Source organism: Enhydra lutris, unplaced genomic scaffold (assembly GCF_002288905.1).
Source record: "Enhydra lutris kenyoni isolate GAN:26980312 unplaced genomic scaffold, ASM228890v2 scaffoldscaffold1, whole genome shotgun sequence".
NCBI classification, from domain to species: Eukaryota; Metazoa; Chordata; class Mammalia; order Carnivora; family Mustelidae; genus Enhydra; species Enhydra lutris.
This window is the reverse complement of record NW_019154085.1, coordinates 104564350-104571792: the sequence shown is the minus strand read 5'-3', so window position 1 is coordinate 104571792 and position 7443 is coordinate 104564350.

Sequence of the window (7443 nt, the reverse complement as noted above, 5' to 3'; positions counted from 1 at the left end):
TCTGGGATCATGACCTGAGCCAAAGGCAGACGCTTAACCCACTGAGCCACCCAGGCAACTCTGTACATTCTGATTTTTTTTTTTTTTTAAATAAGTCACCATCTTGAAATCAACTTCCCCACACTCCACGTAAAAAAAGAAAAAAAAAAGGCAAATAAAAGCCTCGTGGCAACCCCTTGTGGGGTCCTCCTGATTACTGTGTATCTCCTGATTTGTGTCAAATCCCTGGCCTAGCCTGAGTCCTGGAATTTGACAGAGCTTGACGTGGCGTTCCTCCCCATGGAGTTTCTGGGATTATTTCCCTTTTTTGAACTGGAACTTTGGCCTGTCTCCACCCACCTGGCAACTCTCCTGCTCTCAAGAAGTCCTCAGAGCTTCTCCGTCATGGCTCTGCAGCTTCCTTGGCCAGGCTTGCCCATCCGGAGAAAGGGCAATTTGCCAGTGTGGGGCTGACACCTGTCACAGGTAGGTTGCCGTCAGGATTTGCCCACAACAGTCTCACTCCTGACCTGCTGATCTCAGGAATTTCGTCCTGCTCCATACACAGGGACCCTCTGAAAGATAAGCCCTGGTGGCCCCCCAGATGCACATGGAGCCTGCCCTCTCACTAGATTTCGTGGTGGCCTTGACCTTGCAGACCCTACTTGAACTATTTCTCTGTCTGGTCTCAGGACTCTGCCTGCTCCAGGCATGACGACATGTCCTCATGACCAGAAGCCCTGCCCGGGGATACCAGGGGAAGTGAAGAGGAAGCTACTGCCCTCAAGGGAATGGCTGGAGTAAAATGTTGAACCAAGAGGGCACTCTGCAGATGGAGAAGAAACAGAATCTGAGAGACAGAAGACAGCACAGGAGTCAAGGAGTTGGGAAGGCATCAGTACAAGTCAGCAATGAAAGGCAAGGAAATGGGATGAGATGGAGTGTGGGCTCAGGTAGATGCTCTTTCTGTGCAGAAGCAGACGCACTGAAGGTTCTAGCCAAGATACTTAAGAAAAGAGAGGAAGGAAGGAATGAAGGAAGGGAGGGAAGGGAGGAAGGAAGGAAGGAAGGAAGGAAGGAAGGGCGGGCATCCAGATTGGAAAGGAAAAAGTAAAGCTACCTTTATTGGTAGATGACATGATCTTGTATACAGAAGATCCTCAGGAACCATTGTAAAACTATTATAATAAATGAGTTCAGAAGTGCCTGGGTGGCTCAGAGGGTTAAGCCTCTGCCTTCGGCTCAGGTCATGATCTCAGGATCCTGGGATCGAGCCCATCGGGCTCTGTGCTCAGCAGGGAGCCTGTTTCCCACCCCCCGCATCTGTCTCTCTGTCTACTTGTGATCTTTATGTCAAATAAATAAATAAAATCTATAATAAATGAGTTTAGCATAGTTGCCAGAAACAAGATTAATTCACAAAAATCAATTCTATTTCTATATACTTGTAATGAACAATCCAAAAATGAAATTAAGAAAAATAATTCCATTTATAGTAGTATTAAAAATAAAATTTTTGTGAATAAATTTAACAGAAGAAGTACAAAAATTATACTCTGAAACCTACCAAAAAAAAAAAAAAGGTTGAAAGGAATAAAAGGAGATCTAAACAAAGAGAAAAATGTTCCATGTTCACGGACCACAGGACTTATTGTTAAGATGGCAACGCTCCCCAGGTTGACCGACAGATTCAAAACAAGCCTCATCAAAATTCCAGAAAGCTCCTTTGCAGAAATCACAGGCTGATCCTAAGATTTATATGGATATTTGAGAGACCCAGAATAACCAAAAGAGGCATCACATTTCCTGATTTCAAAACTTACTCCAAAGCTGCAACAAACATGACAGTTTGTTACTGGCACAGCAGTAGACATATAGAACAACAGAACAGAGTTGACAGTCCAAAAATACATTCTCACATTTCTGGCCAACTGAGTTTCAAAAAGGGCGCTGAGACAGTTAAATGGAGGAAAGGATAGTCTTTTAACAAATGGTGCTCGGATAACTGGCTATCTGCATGCAAAAGAATCAAGCTGGACCCTTACCTCACACTGTATAGAAAAATTTTATCCAAAGACCTAAATGTAAGCGATAACACTATAAAACTTTTATAAGAAAAACAGGATGACGTCTTCATAACCTTGGATTAGACAATGGATTCTTACATAGGATACCAAAAGCACAAGCAATAAGAGAAAATATAGATACTCTGGGCTTTATCAATATTTTAAAAATTTCATGTTTTAAAAAACACCATCAAGAAAGTGGGGTGAATACACAGGATGGGAGAAAATATTTTTTGCAAATCACATGTCCTATAAGGAATCCGTGTCCACAATATATAACGAACTCTTACACCTTGATAATAAAAGACAAATCATCCAATTTTAAAAAGGGCAACAGATTTGAATAGATATTTCTCCAAAGAAGATATGTAAAGAGACAAAAAGATGCTGGTCTTCACAAGCCATCAGAGGAAAGCAAATCGAAACCACAGTGAGACGGCTCTTCGGACCCATTAAGATAACGGTAATCACAAGCATTGGCAAGGACATGGAGAAGTTGGCACACTCACACACCGCTGGTAGGCGCGTAAAATGGTACGGCCACTTTGGGAGTCAGTCTGGCAGTTCCTCACAAGGTTGGGGGTTACGTTGTGTCCCAGTAATCCCATGCCTTGGTATATCCTCAAGAGAACTGAAAACATGCATCCTCATAAAAACAGACACAGACGTTTATAGCAGCCTTCCTCACGATGGCCAAAAAGCAGAAACCTCCCAAATGTCTGTCCGTTGGTGAACGGATAAACAGAACATGGTATATCCATGCAATGGCATCCAATTCAGCCATCAAGTGTGGAAGAGCTGATCCGTGCTATGACAGGGACGGACCTGGAGAACACACTGCCTGGAAGAGGCCATGATTTCATTTACGCGAACTGTCCGTAATAGGTCAACCTAAAGAGGCTGAGAGGAGGTTAGGGATTACCTAGGGCTGGGGGTGGGGGTAGAGGAAAAAGGGGAATGACTGCTAATGGCTGTGGGGTAATGTTTGGGAGGTGACGAGAATGTTCTACAATGGGTTGCGCTAACGATTGTGCAACTCCGTGACTGTACAGAAAACCATTGAATTGTGTACTTTAAATAGGTGAATTGGATGAGATGTGCATTTTATCTCAATCCTACTCTTAGAATTGAAAAAAAAAAAAAAAAGCAGCTCTGGACTCATAAAGGCCTGGCATTAGGTTTGGGGGGCGTGGGCACGAACCCTCCTCGGTTATACTCTCTCCTTTCTGGTTCCTTTCCATTGACCTGACCCTTGCCTGAGAATTCCTCCCTGGGCCCTCCCCACCTTCTTCTTCTTCTCATCCAGTCACCCCAGATAACCTCACCTTCTCCTTTCTTCCTCTCTCAACTCAGTGCCCTTGACGGGAGGAGCACTCTTGAGACATCCCCTCCCTCTGTCTGGGAGCTGTCACCCAAGCTGCTAGGGGCCTGACTCGTGTTCTCTCCTGATCATAGTGACAGTGACGATGATGGTGCTGATAATAGCTATCGGGCTACTATTATTGCCAAACACTGTATCCCCTAGGCACCCAATGCCCACAAGGCTGTCCCATTCAGGCCCTCCGTGCTTCCCGGGCTCATGGAATGGGCTCCCAATGGCAGAAATGACTCAGACCCACCCACTGAGGCCCAGCTCTGTTCCGGGAACAGCATTTTAAATGAAGTGACTCAGGGCTCAGATGAGTAAGGCAGACATCCAGTCCAACAGACAGACAGACAGACGGAACATGGCAGTCGGTGTGCATGACGTGCAGGTCCTAGGCGCCTCGGGGCCTCTGTAGGACCTGTCTGAGCTCACATGCTCGGGAATCAGGTTCAGAGGATGGGCCCCGCTCCTGCCCCTGGGGGCCCAGAAATGCCCCCAGGGCTGCTCCCCAATCCCAGCCGCGCGGAGGAGCCCCCAGCCGACCCGCCTGCTGACAGAATCACTTATTTTCTGTGCCAAGTGCAGCCCTTCCCCAGGGCTCTGTGATCTAGTTTTTCTTTTCCTTCCTTAGAAATAGCTCATCGCAAGTTTACCCACAAGCCCTTCTGAGGGCAGAGGGCCCCCATCCCCCGGAGGAGAGGCTCACCGATGAGGAATTTCTGAGGGCACAGCCAGCCTTGTAGTGATATTCAAGTAACTTTTTTCTTGAGTGACAAGGAAGGAAGATGAGAGAAAGGGAGGGAGGGAGGGAGAAAGGGAGCGATTCTAGGAGCCCCTGGTTCATTCAAGTATCCTTGAATTGACAGACTGGCTTTACTCTCGTTGGTCTTCCAGTTGCTGTGTGACCTTGGGGAAGTCATAGAGTGTCTCTGGGCCTCCTTCCACCAGCAGTCAGCCAGGAGGTAATAAGATTAGGCCATTGCCTATCTGCTGAGACAGCTGGCATGTGATTCCAGGCATGGGGACTTTGCCAGGACTTTGCCAGGACTTCTCAGTGCTCAGGCCTGGCTTGGGTGGATCTTGTCGTCTCCACAGCTCGTCTCCCTTCCCCCCACACCCCCCACCACATCAGCACCTACCCAGGTCCTTGCTCTGCAGTTGGGCTGCATGGAACGTGCTATGCAGAGTTCAGAAGGCAGGTCAGCAGCACTGGGTAGAGACAGAATTAAGCCCCCTGGGAGAATGGCTTGGAGAACCCACACCCCCTTATGGAATTAGGACATTCAGGGAAACATGGCTAGATGACCCTCCTTGCCCTTCCCACCCCCTACCCTCCTGCCAAAGCACACACACAGTTTCTACCCATTCTTGACTTGACTGACTTGTAGCTCCCCATCACTGCATTCCCACCGAGTCCCAGACTTCTGGTGGGAAGACTTTGGCCCCTTGACCATGGCTGGTCACGGGAAATTCAACAGCTCACCATTCTGGGAGTCTGGAAACTGTCCTGACACCTGCGGGGTGGTGGGGGTAGGGGGGGTGCTCCTCCGGGAAAGAATCTCAAAAGCTCTCCCCAACCTGCCACTGGTTGATAGCTCCTCCTTCAAACACCCCTGCCTTATGGCTGCCCTGTCCCACGCAGCAGCCCCCACAAGCCAGCACCCGCCTGTGTGTATGCATGCCCACACGCAGACACACACACACACGCCAGCCTGGTCTCTCGGCCCCACAGGTGCTCCAGAATTCTGGCCAAGGGAAACTTCTAGCCTCCTTCACAGGAAACCAGGCCATGGGCAGCAGAAATGGAAATGCCGCTTCGTGAGTGTGCTTGGTGACCTGACAGGAACTACCAAACGTCTCCCAGCCCCTGGGACAGGAGACCCCCCCCTCCCCACCCAGGCCCAAAGATAAAACATCTCTGTTTGTTCTGGAGCATAGCTGTAGGGCGACCTCGCAGAGGAAGAAGACAGGACCCGAAGGGCAGGTCCCACAGGGCGACCACAGCCTCCTACACCTGCCCTCCCTCCAGGGCCTCCTCCCACCTTCTCCACACCAGCGCCCCACATTTCATGGTCCTAGCCACTCCCTGCTCACTGCCCAGCCCTGCCTGGCCTGCCTTCAGAGTCCTGCCTGAGTGCAGCCTCTTCTGTGTGCTTTCTCGCCACTACCTGTTCCCAGCTCCCTCGGCTCTGGCCCGCCGTACAAGAGCCTCCTCGCTGGGCTTCCTTCACCTCCTCACCCTGCAAAGATCCGTTCACCACAGCGTCTTTTGAAGACCCCCAGGTGCACCATCACACACAGCCCAGCATGACCAGGCCCTTGCCCTTGATTTCTGGTGGTATTGTCTTCTTCCTGCTCCCCTCACTCAGACTCCTCTAAGCTTCTTTCAGTGCCTCCAACATGAAAACCTTTTCCTGCCTCAGGGCCTTTGCACATGCTGTTTCCACTGTCTGGACTGCTCCTCCCACCCCACCCTAACACACCTCTTCCGTGATTAGCTCCTTCCTCAACACTCAGCTGAACTTTTGGGGCAGCTCCCTCGACCACCTCATCTGAAGCAGGTCTCCCTGGCTACAGCCTGTGAGGGCTCTGGCTATTACTTATGTGCTCATGTTGGTCATCTTCACTGGACGATGGGTTCTGGGAAGACAGGGACCATGTCCACCTTGCTGGCCATTATGGGCCTGGCCTTGCCACTGCCCCAGCACTTGTGGACACTTGTAAGAAGATGTGAAATGAATGGAGGGATACGGAGAGGAGTGCAAGGACAGCAGAGAGATGAAGCCACACCACAGAGGAAAGGCAGAATGGAGACATCTCCCCCTGTGCCCCTGCTCTTGGTCACCCAACTGACCCCAGCACTAGGGGCTATCAAAGCTGGCTGCTTGCCACGTGCCATCCACCACATGTGGACTAAGTCAATTCCTGTGACATATCATCATGAGTGCCCTCTCCTGAGGCGAGGAAATGAGTCACTTCTGGGAGCCCCAGGGGCTGGAGAGGAATGACCCAGGCCAGCCACCACTAGCTTTAGGACAGACGACAGACCCAGAGTGAAGCTGGCCATGTGCAAGCTTTGGGGGTCCCCAAGGGTGCCTGAGACCCACAGAATTCTAGGTAGCTCTGGGAGCACCATTGCAGGGGTGCAGGGTGGAGACCATAATTGCAAACTGGCCTGGGACCCTCAAGAGACACCTACCCCGCAAAGGGCCTATGTTTTCCAAAGTTCCCTGGAAGAGAAGTCCTGATTGGCTAAGGTCCTTCCCCAGAGCCCAACCCTGGCTGCTAGTGGCCTCGTGGGGAGAACTCACAGAGGCCTGGCTCCTCAAAGATGCCCCTTCCACCCGGGAACTCCTTGGCAATGTAACACCTTTGGCCCCAGCCCAGTCCCACCAACTGGAGTCTGATGCCACAAGACCCCCAAGGGCCCTGGACCCCATTAGGGGTTCAGAAGCTCTGCTCCCATACAGTCTCATGGCCTGCACGCAGAGGAGCGTCACTCACGCTTCCAGTACTGTTCTTGGCAGTCTAGAATCCCCACCATTGACAACCAATTTTCTATAAGATGTTCACCATAGAGTTATTTACAAAGGAGGAAATTTGGAAATAGCCTAAGTAGCCAACAATAGAAGACAGGCCCCAAAGTAAGAGACAGCCATCCAAATGCTCCTGCCAGAGTGTCTGATCGCCTGGGGGAAATGGTCTGACGCTCCTACTGATGGGAAAAGCCAGCTCAGAACTGCGTGTGGGCCTCTACGGCACAGTCCCACGTGTATTCACATTAACCGCAGGCATGTTCTGACCTCCGAGATGAAGGTGACTTTTTTTCTTTTAAGATTTTATTTACTTATTTATTTGAGAGAGAGAGCATGAGATAGGGGAGGGTCAGAGGGAGAAGCAGACTCCCTGCTGAGCAGGGAGCCCGATGTGGGACTCGATCCAGGAACCCCAGGATCATGACCCAAGCCGAAGGCAGACGCTTAACCAACTGAGCCACCCAGATGCCCAATTTTTCTTGTTTCCTTTTACTTT